Source organism: Camelus ferus, chromosome 9 (genome assembly GCF_009834535.1).
Source record: "Camelus ferus isolate YT-003-E chromosome 9, BCGSAC_Cfer_1.0, whole genome shotgun sequence".
Lineage (NCBI taxonomy): Eukaryota > Metazoa > Chordata > Mammalia > Artiodactyla > Camelidae > Camelus > Camelus ferus.
The window spans coordinates 66,558,776-66,574,293 of NC_045704.1; the positions used below are offsets into that span (position 1 = coordinate 66,558,776).

General features: G+C 52.2%; 1 protein-coding gene and 1 long non-coding RNA gene across 4 annotated transcripts in view; one reads left to right on the top strand and one right to left on the bottom strand.

Annotated features, from left to right (window-relative positions):
• BCAR3 (BCAR3 adaptor protein, NSP family member) overlaps positions 1-15,518 on the bottom strand; it is a 221,007-nt gene that overhangs the window by 141,494 nt on the left and 63,995 nt on the right. Inside the window, exon 1 of one of the 3 annotated variants that reach the window (XM_032487114.1) lies at positions 7,955-8,330. The exons of the other annotated variants lie outside the window; for them this stretch is intronic. The gene's annotated coding sequence lies outside the window, so the exon portion shown is untranslated. Of the gene's footprint in view, positions 1-7,954; positions 8,331-15,518 lie in introns of those variants that run through there. 3 annotated transcript variants of the gene reach the window in all.
• LOC116665889 lies at positions 5,509-14,822 on the top strand. Its single transcript, XR_004322663.1, has 3 exons — positions 5,509-7,052; positions 9,730-9,855; positions 10,575-14,822. It is a non-coding gene; the product is annotated as an uncharacterized LOC116665889 (long non-coding RNA).

The window sequence follows — 15,518 nt, forward strand, 5'->3', positions numbered from 1 at the left end:
TTCACCGTGGGCGGCCACCCGAGAGCCACTGCTTCTTCTCCAAGGAGTCCTGTTGTCCCAACAATACAACTTGCCCTCACACCAGACGCTGGCAGGCTGGAAGGGCAACTTACTACTTTCTATATCCTAGATCCCCTTGCAGGAGTCCTGGTACCAGGGGCTGGAGGCCGAGAGGGGACAGAGGACGCCTGTCATCCAGGGCTGGCTTTCAGGGCAGGAAGTCACCCGCAGGAATGTGTCTGTGCTTTGACTGCCAACAAGGGACGCAGACCCCCTGGCCGGGCAAACAGGCCCCTTCCTCTGTGCTGGGAGCCGGGGGGAGGGGAGGGAATTAGTCACACACAAGAGCAACAGGATTAGGACCCTGAGAGTAAAACCCCCACTGCAACCCAGAAAGGGGAAAAAGAATGGGGAGATTCAAGTAGTTTGGGGGTGGGGTTGCGATGATGTAATAAAGGTCACGGCCTGAAGAACAAAGAAGCAGCCGTGATGAGAGGCTTGGGGCAGATCTCCAGTCCCCCAGCAGGATGTCAGAGCCCCTGGATGAGGGAAAGGAGGCACCAGACTCCAGCCCCAGAGCAGCCCCCGAGGTGTGGCTGGAAAAACACAATTTTCCCCAACACTGACTTTGACTTGTTCCTGGGAACAAGGTGCTTCTGGAAACACGAAGCTCCCAGCAGAATGCTAGCTATCGGCCAGGATCGTTGGCCTTGTGAGATTAGAAACAGAAAACACGCTCCAGTGCCCCTGGCCAAGCCACCCACTGGCAGGGAGGCAAACAGCCGCAGACACGGCCCCCCGCGTGGAAGGAGTGTTGTGCGGGCGGTCCCCAGGCCGCGCCCTCCCCACCAGGAGGGCCCGGGGCTCCACTGGTGACTGCAGCTGAGGGCTGTGCCCCTCGCATGCCTTGAGAGCCCATCAGTGCCCGCTGCCCCCCCGGATCCTGAGGCCCCGGCCTCCTGCCAGCTCTCCTGGGAGGTGCTCCCAAAGGAATGCCTATCTTTAACGATGGATATCCACTTCCTGCCTGGTGTCAGTTTGTTTGATTGTTATTTTTGTCTCAAAAGCCTGACATGTCTGTCTTTCTCTGCCACACAAGCCACAGGAACAACAAGCTGTGGGAGGCTGATCCTGGGACCCGACATGCCCAGAGAAGTGAACTTGTCCCGAGACAGGACCTTGAGTGTGGTCTAGGGGGCGGACAAAGGAGGGACAGGTTGAGTGACAGCGGGTGAAGGAGGCCAGGAGTTTTAAGCAGGTGGGCCTGGAACGCAGGGCCTCCCGCTGCTCTTCCTGGTAACCTAGATGGGTTTTCATGCTGCAAGGGCCACCCTGCTGGCATTTTCCATCCTGTGTGGTCTCTAATTGGAAAGGGAAGTCACATTCCAGTGTGAAGGAGGAGCCACTGGGCCACCTCCCTCTGGGGACCGCATGGCAGCGCCTTTGTCCTGTAGCGCTGGCAGGACCTGACTGACCCTCCGTCGGGGGGAAGGGGGCTTTGGACAGACAGGGTGGGTGGTGATAAAGTGATGAGCGAGGTCTGGGAACGGACCTCTCTGGGCTTCAGCTGGTGCCTGGGGGGCTCAGCCAAGGTACAAATAGGAACGTCTAGAGGGGAGCAGAGGACCCCCGAGTGAGGACAGCCGGTTGCCGGTGGCGGGGCTCTTGTCCGGCCTTGCAGGCTGGGGACGTTTACAAAGAAAGGGCTGCCATCATAACTGACCTGCAAACGGATGTCCTGTGGGCTGCGTCCTAGAGCCTTGGGAGGGAGTGTGGCCCTGCTGACTTAGATTTCAACTTCTGGCCTCCAGAAGGGAGAGAGAGTAAGTTTCTATTGTTTCAAGCAGCACCGTTTACGGTAGTTTGTTACCACAGGCCTAGGAGACCAGTACCTCCTAATGCAGGGGACAGAGCGGTGCGCGCAGCGGGCTGGACGGCGCGCTCACAGCCCCCACCTGCGGGGCCGGCGGGCAGCGGGCTGGGCAGCGGGGAGGCTGAACCGAGCCGCAGCTGGGACAGGGGCCCCGCCTGTCCTGGAGCAGCGAGGCCGCCCCTCAGAGCTGTCTCAGCGTGAGCCCTCGGCAGCCACCCTCCCAGCCTCGGGGCAGGGATGAGAGCCTCGGTCCAGAAACGGGGAACTGAGGTGTGTCGGCGTGTGCCACCACACACCCCACCCCGGTCTTTCTAGCCTTCTCTCCACTGCACACTTAATGCCTGAAACACCTGAGCTTTAGGTAGTTTGCACATACACTTAGCAGAGTATTTGAGGTATAAATCTATTGTCAAACGTCCCCAAGCTTTGTGTGTTGAAGTCTACAGAACGGGCTCACTTCAAGGAGACAGAACTATCCTGTCCACTAAGTCACCGTGCGACTCTTCCAGGACTCAGAGCTCTCTCTCTAGGTAGCACCTCTCTCCGTTCCGGACACACCGGCCGTCTCTCAGCTCTCAGATGTCTCTCTTGACGCTAGTTTGTTTTTGACGCGTGCGTCCTGCCCTCTCTGCCTAGTGAACTTCTCTCCCCGGAGCTCCCCCCGCAACCCCCGAACACCTGACTCCCTCCTGCTCATCCTTGGTGTCTCAACCAAAACCCCACTTCCACAGAGAGGCCTGTGCTGACGCCCCTGAATTAACCCCCAACAGCACCTTGAGCTTCCCTTTTTATTCTTCATCACACTGACAACTGCTGCTTCATCAGCTCCTGGCACTGGGCTGACGGGCAGAGATATTTATTGAATTGCACATAATCTCCCCTTGCAGCACCTGGGGTCTCAATTAAGTCTCATTTATCCACCCTTTGCCTCCTTCAGTGCCCAGCAGAGTACTGTGTACTCATGGACACTTGCTCAATGGTTTTGAATGACTCAGTGGTTTTAAACAGTGGTTACGTGTGTGTGTGTGTATCTCCAGACTGCTCGCCTTTATACCCAGGAGCTAAAGACACACAGGGTATGGCCCCATGAGATGCTCTCCTTGGGGTCTGCGTGACCAGCCCCGCAAAGCCCATGCATCCAGCACGACTGGCCTTCTGGTAAGTTCTAGTGGGAATTTCTGACGTGCATCTCTGGGATCTTCCCTACTACAGATTCTAAATAATGTATGTGATACTTCCTCCTTCCCCTGCCTGCTCTGAGGGTGGGCTTGCTTCCCAAGAGTACAGCATGGAAAAGGGGGGAAGACAAGCCTTACAACGGGGAAACACAATCACTCGGTCAAGTGATCCAGGTAGCGTCAGCGACAAGCCACGCTGATGACGGGTACCCTTGGTTTACTGTGATGAGATGGTGCTTCACCTCAGTGGTCTTCCTCAGCCAAACTCATACCCTTAGTCCAGCCGTGAGAAAAGCAGGAAACGCAAATCGTGGGACGTTCTACAAAATATCGACCAGTACTCCTCAAAACTGCCTCGGTCATCCAAACAGGGAGAGTCAGACACCCCCACAGGCCAGAGGGGAGTGAGGGTGCGTGGATGCAATGTGCAGTATTGGCTGGAATCCTCGAGCAGAAAAGAACACTGGGGGGAACCTAGTGAAATCTGAACAAAGGGTGGGGCTTAGTTAATAGTCATATTCCGGTGTTGGTTTCTTAGTGTGACAAACGTTCCTCGTGATGCAAGATGTTAACAACTGGGGAAACTAGGCGAGGGGTAAAAGGGAATTTGGCACTAGCTTTGCGACTTTTCTGTAGATCTAAATCTATTCTTTTTTTTCAGCCTGGGAGAAATCCAGCACCAGCTCCCTGCCAGGGGAAAGCCACGGGGCCCGCTCAGTCTTCCAATGACCTGCTTTACTGGGTGGGGAGTAGGTTAGGAAGGAAGGAGGTGAAAGGTCAGGGGCTCAGCCATAAAAACACATTCTAAATGGGATGGAAACACCAGTGGGAAGCCTGTGTCTTATATAAATAAATAATAGATACTAAAAAATTTTTTTCAGGTGCCACCTTAATCAAAACAACTTTCTCGGCCTCAGACACGGTTCATGGCTGAAAGATTCCACAAGAAGGTTCAACAACCCACACTCCACTCCTTCTCTAGCTCGGGTGGAGTGTGGACAGTCAACACCCAGCATCTCTTCACAAACAGTCTTATTCAGCCCCGTGGGCGGGGCAGGGGTGGAGGGGCCAGTCCTCTCAGACTCTATGTTTTGAGAGCCTTCTCCTCGCCTGCCCCCACCCCATCCCGACAAAGAAGGCAGTGAGGGCTCTGCCACCAGCTCCCGGGGCCCATAGAAGCTGAGGCTCCCCGGGGCCTCCAGGAGCTGAGCAGTGGGCCTGGCAGGCAGAGCTGGGAGACAGGGCTGGGAAGGGCAAGCCTCCTGGGCAGGTGACATCTCTCCACTGTCAGCAGGTCCAGGAGAGAGGTTCCTCTCCAGGGAAAGTGAGAAAGAGAGAAGAGAAAGAAAACAGTGAGTGTATGTAAGGGAAAGAAAGAGGTTCACAGAACCAGCTTCACCGAGTGAAGGCAAAATTAGCAGGGCCGGTGGCCCAGGATGGGGCCCTGGGTAAAACCTGCTTCCAGATAACGCGCTCAATGCCAGGGGAGCTTTGAAAGGTCAACGAAGCCGTGGGGACGGAGAGAGCAGCCCTGAAGGGTGGGGGTGGGCAGAGAATGAAAGGGGACTGGAAAGCAGAATCTGGTCGGAAAGACCTGAGCTTTGCAAAATGCCTTCAGCAGTTGCCATGGAGTTAGAACAGCATTTCCTAAGCCCTTGTGACAGCCAGGCTGCTCTTGTCACCCTCTGGGATCATGGCCAATGGCTCCCACCGCCCTCTCCTGCCCCAAGGGAGCCCCCACTGTCCTTCAGCCACATCACCTTTTCCAAGACTTTGAACCCCAGAAAAGGTCCATGGGGAAGTAAAGAGTTCTCCTGTCCCCTCCTGGGGCAGCAACTCCAGAAGCCCCCAATACCCACTGGGCTCTGCCAAAGGAGGCCTCTCCGGCCCCTGACGTGCAGCCATGAACATTTCTTCACAGACATCCGCCTCATGCAAACAGCAGCTGCAGAGGGTGATTGTCCTGTACCCAGAACCCTCCATCAGCGGGGTTAGTATCTGAGATCCCTGCAAAGCAGCAACACAAAATGCGAAATTGAGACCAATGTGGCATTTTACCAGGTCTTTATGGGAAAAGAGTTTGGGAATATGGGTTTTCACTAGACTCTAGGTTATAGGCTGCTTTGAAAAAGTCCCCAAGGGTCCAAGCACCAAATAAGACACCCCCTCTACCTGGCCTGGCCCTGCAGGGTCCTCTCCAGCCCCGTCAGTCAGACTCACACCTTTTCCTATTTAAAAGAGGGATTTGGAAGAGATGAACACCATAAGCTTCCCCTTAGGTTATGAAGCTTCAGAAACAGCTTTCTACGAGAAGAGAGGAGACGCAAGCTCATCAGACATTTATTCTGTCCTATGAAGCATCTCTGAATCACTAAAGGTTAATATCACCATCTGATTCTTTGAAAATATAATTCTTTTCAGAAAGACAGTTCATGGATCTAAAGGATCTGGGGTGGAGATACTATAAGGGGACTGTAAAGTCAAATCACAGTATTTCAGACTCGTTCATAAACATAAAATACAACATGAGAAAAGATTTGTTTTTCCCACTCCAGTTCATGAATCTTTGGCCATTTATCCTCAGGCTGATTATCCAAAAAAAATGTAACTTCTTTTTAAATGGAATACATGCTTTACTAAAATATCTTGGATGTAGATTTTGCTTTGGAGAGCATTGAATTAATACATGAAAAGTAAAGAAGCAGAGGCGTCACGGAACATAGAAACTGAGTCTATACAAAGTGCATGTAAGGTCTGAAATGAAACCATCAGCATGGAGCAAAAGATCCAAACTCGTCTGCTAATGTGAGTCCCGGTTTGGCCTGTGAAACCCGCCTGGACCAAGGCTGAGGCAAACGTGGATCACACGGAGAGGGAGGTGCCTGTGAAGGAGGGCTCCCACGGAAGAAAAGATTACATTTTTTAAGCACATGAAGAAGTGCATGATCATAAAATAGCTGGTTAAAAATAAAGTTCCCAAGGTAAAGGCAGAGCTCAAAGGATGCGCAGGGCAGTGAAAACACCCTGCAGGGCACTGTCACGGCAGGTACAGTCTTTAGACACTTGTCCAAACCCACAGCGAACTGGCGATGTGTCAGTGTCGGATCAGCCTTGGTAAGCCCTGTGCCACCCTGGTGAGTGATGCTGGTAACGAGGCAGCTACGCACACGGGGGGACGGGGGGCGTACGGGAAATCTCTGTACCTTCCTCTCAATTTTCTTGTAAAAAGAAAAAGTCCCTAAAGACTGAGCACACTGAAAACCCCCAATATTTATTTTCTAATCCCTCCCCTGAAGCAGCAGCGGGCCCTGCCCGGACGGTTACAGGTGTCACAGAACACGGAGTCGGGGACAGGAACAGGAGGATGCTGGTCTGGGGTCGAGAGCCCCTTCCCCAGGACTGCAGGGGGCAGCAGCCTCCCAGTGGGTGGGAGGATTAATATGCACCTGTTCCCTTGCAAGGAGCTTTGAGCCCCTCAGATGAAAAGCACAAGGTAAACACAGGCCAGCACCCATCCCTCCGCTCAGAGATCTCTGTGCAGCTGGGGGGGGGGGGGGTCCTGCATGTGTGTGCACGTCTGTGTGCGTGTGTGCACCCCTTTCCGGATCCTCTCATTTGCTCAGAGCCCTTGGCCCATGGGTCCTAGTGCAGTTTAAATACTAATCAAACATCGTTTTTCCCTTTCAAGCGTTAGGCCCATAGGCAGTAGACAAGTTAATTTGAAGAGCAGAACCTAAATCCAAAACCCAGTCTCTGAGGAGCAGCAACCAGTGGCTCTTCTCCTGAAAACCCGGCCTTCTGTCGCTCCCGAAGCGGGGCAAGAACTGGCTCTCTGTTGGAGGAGAAAGCTCAGCGCACCCGAGGTGAACAGGCTAGCTGGCAGCTCGCACGCCGGGTGGAGACAGGTGCCACCTCCCACTTGTAATTACATCGCGTCTTCAGGCAGAGTTCAAAGTGTCTGCACACCTCACCTGGCTGATGTGTACAACAACATCTGGGAGGTATGTAGGGGTGGGCAGTGGAAACCCGTTTCCGAGATGGGAAAGCTTGAAGTCCAGAAAGGTGACATGCTGTCTATACTCAAAGGCCATGCGTTTCGACAAGGTCTGCAAACCTCTCAGGTCCAAGAAGTATTCTGGGGTAACCACGAGCATTCTCTGTAAGAACTATTAATTTTGCATTCATTTTGATGCTAATCTAAAAGCATTTTGTCATATGTTTGACCCGCTGACAACAGAGCACTGACATGGTTTCAAGGCACATACTCGTGTTTGTATTTATAATCATGTCATCTAACAGTGCCTCTGTTTATCTTTTAGCATAGTGTTCCTTAAACTAAGGTGGATGGATATATGTTTAGGGTTCATTGGACGCCCTAATTTGGGAAACGCTGCCCTCTGACACAGAGCATTCCTGTAGGATCTGCCACACTGTGGCTGAATCTTGGGCAAGAGACAGACGGAAATGGTGGGACTGCAAGAGGCGGGCTCCCACAGCCCCAGAAGCCAAAGCGGGCGGCACGTGAGGCTGTGATCCGGCCTGGGCTGACCTCCGGGGTGGTCAGGTGGGCGGGTGGGGGCGCGATGTTCCAGGGCAGTGGTGTTGCTTGTAAACATGTGGTGGAAGCCCTACAGCTCTGCTTGGGCCACCAGGGGCCAGCCATCATGGGCGGTGACCGGGACATCCAGGCAGGGCAGGGGCCCAGAAAGAGAGGCAGAGCCAGCTACAGGTCCCCTAGGACTCAGGACAAACCAGAAAACCGAGGCGGGGATTCAGTGTTACCACTGGGCCAACCTGGAGGGGGTTCAGAATCATGGGCACACAGGGGTGCCCATCCCCACGCCCTAGCACCAGCAGCACAGGGGCTTCCCACCCAGTTAGCTCCGACTCACCCTTCACTTACCAGATTAAATGTCAGTCCCTCTGGGACTCCTCCCCGGCCCCTGACTCGGTGAAGCTCTCTGCCAGACCCACACTTGCCCGGGACCCTCTTCCACTGGGCGTGCTGCTCAGGGTTTGCGTCCCTCACTGCCCGCAGGCCCGAGGACAGGGGCTGTGCCTGGCCCGTTCACCGCTGTGCTCCCCTCGCTGGCATGTCGCGGGGCTCCGTAAATACTGTCGATGAAATATAAACAATGTGCGTACCAGGTCCTTCTGGTCTGAGCCTCCGGTGCGCCCTCTGGCTTGGTCAGAAGTGGTCTGTGTGGACCTGGCCGCGCAGAGTCCCAGGCCGAAAGCAGCAAAGCGACCTTCTACAGAAACAGTCCCACAGCCCCACGCCGGAGGCCCCAACTGCAGGACACGCGACTCTCCTGATCTGACTGCCCAGACAGAGGCCCTCTCTCCCGCTCCTCAGCTCTGACTGGGTCACGGCAGACAGCGTGGGGGCCATTCTGAGACTTCCCTAAGCATGAGGCACTTCTGCTTTTGGAGAACACACTCCACATCAGAAACTCTGACATGCTCTTCCCTCTCACATGAAACGCAACATATTTAACCACATAAGAGGTGCGTTCAGATGCAGTTGACTAGCTGGAATCCTATCACATTGTGTGGACATTTACTTAAACACCTTTTAGTTTTGATTTCATAGTCTCCTTTTTTTAGTTTGAAAAATTATATAAGGTTTTCAAGTCTTGAAATTATATATAGGCCCACGAAAAGCTCATTTAGTCATTTATTGGATAACGTGGTCCTGGGTCCAAGGTGGTTATGTTCCATGGCCTGAACCAGCAAGCCAGCTCCTAGCAGCTGCTGGCGGGAACCATACTTCCTTATGAGACCCACACACATCTCTCCCGAGCACAGCATTTGGCAGCCTTCCTGCTGATTCTGTAGGCAGAACAGAGGAAGAACATTCCTGCCAACAGAAGTAAGGGCCTTGACTGTGAGTGGGCGGTGAGCACTCACTCCTAAATCAGGCACATGGAACGCAGGGCAATCCAGCCAGGCTGGAGTCACTGCACGCTGACTGCGGCGATGGAACTTGGAGAATCCAGGAGGGAGAAAACAGAGTGTGGTAGGAAGGGTGGGAAGAAAGGAGAGCTAATTTAATAGTGAAATTACTAAATTAAATTAAGGAAAAGCTCCCAAACTTCCATTTAAAAACAACAGGTTGAACATCCAGTTTTATGGAGGAGTGGGGATGAGTGCACTTACACAGCACGCCAGGCATTACCCCACGTCCTACAGCAGGTCGGCGCCGCCAGGCGGTTCACGTATGCAGACGGAGTATGTGTGACTACCCACTACAATGTGACAGTGTGAACGAAGGACACAAAGCAATAATTACGGGGGGGACGGGTGAGGAGGCAGTATTAAGGGGACCCAAGGGGCTCGGGAAAAACTCACAGAGAAGATGGCTTCCTAACTGGATACTGAAGGAGGAAGGGAATTTTTCCAGGTGATAATAAGAGAGGAACAAAATCTCAGGAAGAGGAGGCAACATGAGCAAAAGCTATTATAAATGAAAAGTAATAATGGTCAACGTTCACGGAGTGCTTTCTAAGTGCCAGGTTCTGCTCCAAGCACTTCACGGTCATTCTCCTCATAGCCCTCTGCTGGTAACGCTGCTGTTCCACGCTATGGGGCTGAGGGACCTGAGGCACAGGGAGGAGAAGTCACTGCACAGTCAGGCTCCACAGCCCGTCCTCAACCTCCTCCCCTTGACCCCTGCAGGTTCGTAGGGGAGCAGAGGGGGAGAGTCCACTCGGCTGGATCCAGGCTCTTGACAGGGGCTGGAGGAACTGGATGGTGAGACTGAAAAAAAAACTGGACCAGACCGGGAGAATTCTTAAATGCCAGGTTAGGATTTTAAACTTTATCCTGTAGCCCTTTCTCAGAGTGGAGTCCGTGGGTCATCTGCGTGAGAGCCATCTCGACCCTGCTATGTCACGGAATCCTGGGCCTCGCCCCAGACCTACTGAGTCAGGAGCTCCGGGACGGGGCCTTGTATCTGAATTTTTTAAAAGCTCTTCAGGCAATTCTTCTGCACACTCAGCTTTGAGAGCCACAGCTGTAGGCTGTGTGGATATCTGGCCACTTTTAAGTTGGGGAGTAAGTGATCAGATATACTTTTTAGAAAGCAAGGTTTTGAGCAGTGGATGAGTTGAGAGGAAAAGCCTCGAAGCAGAAGGTCAACCAAGAGCCTTCCATCCTCTCCAGCCACGGTGACAGCCTGGACTAGACAAACAGTGAATATCAAGGCCGGTTGCAGAGGGAATGATAATGACCTGGGGATAAAGTGAGGTGTGGACAATTATTTAGAAGTTTCTGCTTGGGTGGCCAATGATGACGTTGGGCAGTAATCTTAGAGCACACACTTGGATTTAGGAGACTCAAGTTCAAAGCCAAGCTCTGGCACCTGCCAAAAGTACGACAATGGTGGCACCTCAATTTCTTCATCTGCAAATTGGGGACAATATTACTCATCTCATAGTATTGTTGTGAAGATTAAATGATATACTCAAAGGAAATATGCACGTTCCTGACACTCGATACTTTCCATGCTTATTTCCAAAAAGGAAGATGGAGAATAAAACTACACGGAGGAGGAGAACACGCCTAGCAGGCACCCCCAGGCCGCGGTCACAGTTGGAACACCCTCAAGCCCGCCCTGCAGGTCGGTGACGGGGCCGCGCTAAGCTCCTCCCTGCCGCCGGTCCCAGTGCCAAGGGTGAGCTGGGCTGGAAGGAATGCGCTGAGGCCGAGAGCTGGCTGCAGGTCAGAGGTGAGTCTCTGCCTGGCACCGGCATCTTCCACGGTGGGTAGCAGCCTCTCCGACAGCACATCTGTAAAGTCCATCACCAGAGGGCTGGGCACGTTGGGGCGGACCGGCAGCCAAGTCCAGAAAAGCCTGCTGGAAGATGCATGGCGTCTGGGCGCATTCCCAGCTGCAGAGAAGCCGTCCTGAGTCAGGTAGGGGGCGGTCCAGGGTTAGGACTAGGGCTGTGAGGTAACATACAGGACACCTAGTTAAGTCTGAACTTCTGATAAACATGAGTCATGTTATAGCATAAGGATGACCCATGAAATACTTAAACTAAAATGTTATTCACTGTTTATCTGAAGTTAAAATTTAACTGGGTGTCCTGTATTTTTGGTTGCTAAATCTGGCAATCTTAGTCAGCACCCTTCAAGTCTATACGAGTTAACTTTGGAGCCAGGACCAGAAAACAGGAACCAGAGGAGGGACAGGGAGGTCAAGGGGCTCTGCCTGAGATCTCTGAGGATACACGGTTCCTGGACCCCATGCAGGAGACAGGTGGGTCTGGGCCTGGCACTGCCTCTAACCTGGAATTCCAACCTTCACTTGCCCGTCAACTACTGAACTTCTTTCTTCCTCCTTGTCATAAGTGTTAATCTCCCAGATTCTGGGCCCTGGGTTTCTCGCTGTACCACTGTGAGACCACTGCCCTTCCCTTGGGAGTGGGCCCTTTCTGATTGGCATGGCTACGTGGCAGCTGCCACATCCTTAGTGACCCCTGCTCTGGTTAGAGGAGGAGTTTCAGGGCTACAGAGAAGCCTGTGAGGCAGGAAACGCAGTGCTACCAAGGCTGGGAGAAAACGGGGCTGTGTTATGAGTGATCAAAAACAGTCAGGTGTTTAGTGCGTATAAAACAGATAAACATCAAGGTCCTCCTGTGCAGCACAGGGAACTATACTCAATACCTTGTAATAGCCCACAATGAAAAAGAACATGAAAAGGAACACATGTGTGTATAACTGACTCACTATGCCGTACACCAGAATTAACATGCTGTAAATCAACTATATCAACAAATACAGCTGGAAACAAAACCAGTTACGTGTTCATGAGGGACATACCTAGATGCTGAATCTGCTGAATTTAAGGTCCTGTATATTTTCATAAATCCAGTAATGACTAGTTGAAATCTTTATGCTTTGATCTTTTAATACAGTGTTACACTTTCCAGAAACTAGAAAACGACTACGAGTGCGTTCTGTATAATCTTTGGCTTAGGTACCCCTGCCTGTAGCAATGCAGCCTCTTAGGCCCTGAGGCAGGGCCAGCTTGATGGATGTGTGACCCGTGCAGGACCCTGAGCTCAGAGGGTCCCCTGCTTGGTTTAGTGCTACGCTCTTGCCACCTTGTCATAATTTATAATTTCTGAACAAGGGGCCCCACATTTTCATTTTGTATCGAGCCTCGCAAATGATGTGCTCAGCCTTTCCCTCGGGTGTACTATGCCTAGAAATTGAGTTTAGTACGTGAAAGAAGAAAAGAGTTTCTGAAATTCCAGCCTTGAAACCCCTGAACCCGTGACGTGGCGGCATGTCACCCACAGGAAGGCAAGTCAACTCAGGCAGGTATCCTGTCACCTGGAAGGCTGCTCACAGTGACACAGAATGTTGACAAAGCTGCCAGGTGTGGCATGTCAGGCCGAGCAAAGTCAGCGCACAGAGTCAGTTCACAAAGGGGCTCTTCCCCATGCACACGGGCGCCAACGGCACAAAGCTAAGGGGCTGGCTGTGGGAGGGGCCTTCCTGCCTCGGCCACAAACTGGGCCACCCATTTAACCCCACAGAGCACAGTCCCCGAATCCTCAGCCAGCAGCTCCTGACCCCCATCAGCCGTCAGGGTTGGCACCAGCCCTCACCTGGCGGCTTCGGTTAGTGGGCCCTGGGTGAGCCTGGGTGAGCCTGGGTGAGCCTGGGACTGCCAGCGCGGCGCAGGGGGAGGGGTGCTTGGGCTTGTCCCCTCTGCTCTCTCAACATTCTTTCCCTTCTTTTGTCTTTCTATTCAGTGCCCTCTGCTCCCAACCCCCAGTCCCCTGTCCCCTTCCGGTCCCAAAACCCCTGATGCATCTGGATTCCCACAGGATCGGCAGCTCTGTGGAGCAGAGGTCAGGGAGGGGGTGGCCTTTCCCATCCTTTTTGTTCTGGTCCAGTGGCCCAGCCTAATATCTTTGCTATCTTAGGTGATAGGCACTAGGGACTGGCTGCCAAGCCGAGAAGCTGAGTGGGAAATTCAGCAGAGCGGCCTTTTTGTTTATTTCTCATAGGAAGTTAGGAATTACCCCAGAGCACCGGCTGTGTTTTCAGCTGACAGCCTTGTGTTTGGCCTCGGATAAAAGTGCTCCCACTGACTTCCATGTCCTCTGCCACTGGCAGAGCACTGATAAGAGCTGCCGATAACCCGGGAGGAGCTTGGCTCTCTGCCTGCCTGTCCCTGCTCTAGAGCCTTGCTTGGCTGACATCAAGTGACCGGCGTCCAAATCTGCCAGATGGCCTCAGAAGACATGCTCACCAGAGTCAGATGTAATTCAAGACGCTGGTACTTGGAGGAAGTTAGTGGTGGTGGTCGGGCCCCATGTCCCCCCTGCTCCCAGTGACAGCAGTGGTGGCAAGGCCCAGACTAAGACAGCAGCTTGCACCTGGGGAAGAACGTGCCAGATGATAATAGACGACACTGGTTTTAATGCCTGGAACCTGCATGGAGACCTCAGAGTGCAGTGTTAAGCTCATCGGCTGAGGGCAGGACTGCCCGGACTTGGAGCCTCACTCTGACACCTGTTAACTGCGTGACCACGGGGAAGTCACTTAACCTCTGTGTGCTTTGGTTTCCTCATCAGTTAAATGGGGAGGTTGTTATGAGGATTAAATGTGTCAATATCCATAAAACTCTTAGAACAATGCCTGGCCCATATCAAGTGCTCAGTCACTGTCCTCTTTTATTATTATTATTAATCCTTATAAAGACACTGCAAGGAATGCATGTTGAGAAGTTAAAAACTAGCTTCAAAGAGGGTAAATAACTTGTCCAAGTAACACATGGTAAGTGATGGACACAGAGTCCGCGCACCACCCTCCACACCGTGATGCCTCAATGCAGAGAGAGCAATGGAGAGTTGCCTGGGTCTGGCATCTCTCACCAGCGTCCCCAGCCCTGAAGATGTCCTTCTGAGCTTACCCAGGGCACTGGAGAAGGGGGGTTGGGGGGTGCAGGGTGTCAAAGTGAAGGCATCTATTTGGAGGAACAATTAGCCAAGCAGGGGACCGGAGTGAGAGGCAGGGCGAGGCATGCTAGACTGCTCCACTCACCCTTCCTGCTCTAATCAGGTGAGCTCCTCACAGTGAAACCTCAGGCAGCAGAGCAGCGCCACGTAAGTACCACAGCCTGGGCTGTCACAGTCTGAGGGAAGCGGCGGAGGGCCACAGTTCAAGGTTTACAGCAAGAGGCACTCTTGATTGCTGTGGCTGACGTGGTGCTAATGGTTTCTAATAATCTCCCAAATCTCTGTTAAGTGTTCATCACATGAGCTGTGAGTAAAACTCCTGCTCCAAGGGGACCTTGGAAAGCGTCTCTCCACCTGCCAGGTTCCCTTTCCTCTAACTGGCTTGAGCACCTGGGCTCGCGCAAATGGGATTTACACCTATTAGAGGCAGCTGTCCACACACTACACAGACTCCATTCTTCTTGTCTGCTTTTGGTGAAAGCAGCTCTTCCCCAAACTGAATTAGACTAAGAATTAAAAATCTCTTGTGTTTAAAAACACTGACAAAGCCATCCCAGGTTTCTGCTGAAGTTCATCCTTTTACAGATTGAAACAGGGAGCTTTTCTTGTAACCCTACTATTTAGAAAACAAACAAACAACGAAACCCACATGAAACTATTTCAGAAATGCTACCACACAGAAAAGAAATCCTCTTGCCAAAATGCCACCATATAAAGAAGGCAATTGAAGAAAAGGGCACTTGTTGAAATGCCACCAACATCATACTGAATAGAATTGGAAAGGAAATTAATATCCCACTTAACTCCATAAAGCTTTTTTTCAATCACTCCTTATTTTAAAAAATGGAGCCCATGTTATTAAATCATATTTATTGAATAGTAGAATGTCAACTTCCTTTATGTAAGAATAATAAAAATTATTTTATCAGCTTTTGGCATCAGGGAAAATTTGAGTGCTCACTTGAAAACAGTCCAGAGGTGACTGGGCTGGGTAACAGCAGACCTGCGTTCTTAGCACAAGTGTTAGGTTCATTATTTATTTCCCGCATAATAAAATTACCTCCAAACTTAGTGGCTTAAAACAATAATGATTTATCGCCCCTCTCAATTTCCATGAGTCAGGAATTTGGTTCTGGCTCAGATTTTCTCATGAGATTATAGCCAATGTCCGCCTAGGCTGCAGGGTCAGTTCCCAAGGCGGCTCATCGCGTGGCTGGTACAAGCTGGTGTGGCTGTGGGCAGGAGGCCTCAGGGCTTCCCAACATGGGCTTCTCCAGGCACTGCCTGAGTGTCCCCAAGGCCTGGGGACGGCCTTCGCCCAGAGTGATGCAAGAGACTGAGGTGAAACCCACAGTGCCGCCTGTGACCTCCACCGTGCCGTCTACCAGACTCTACTGGTCACCCAGGCTGGCCATGCTCGGTGTGGGAGCAGACCGCACAAGGCCATGAATACCAGGAAGCAAGAACCACTGGGGGCCACCTTCGAGA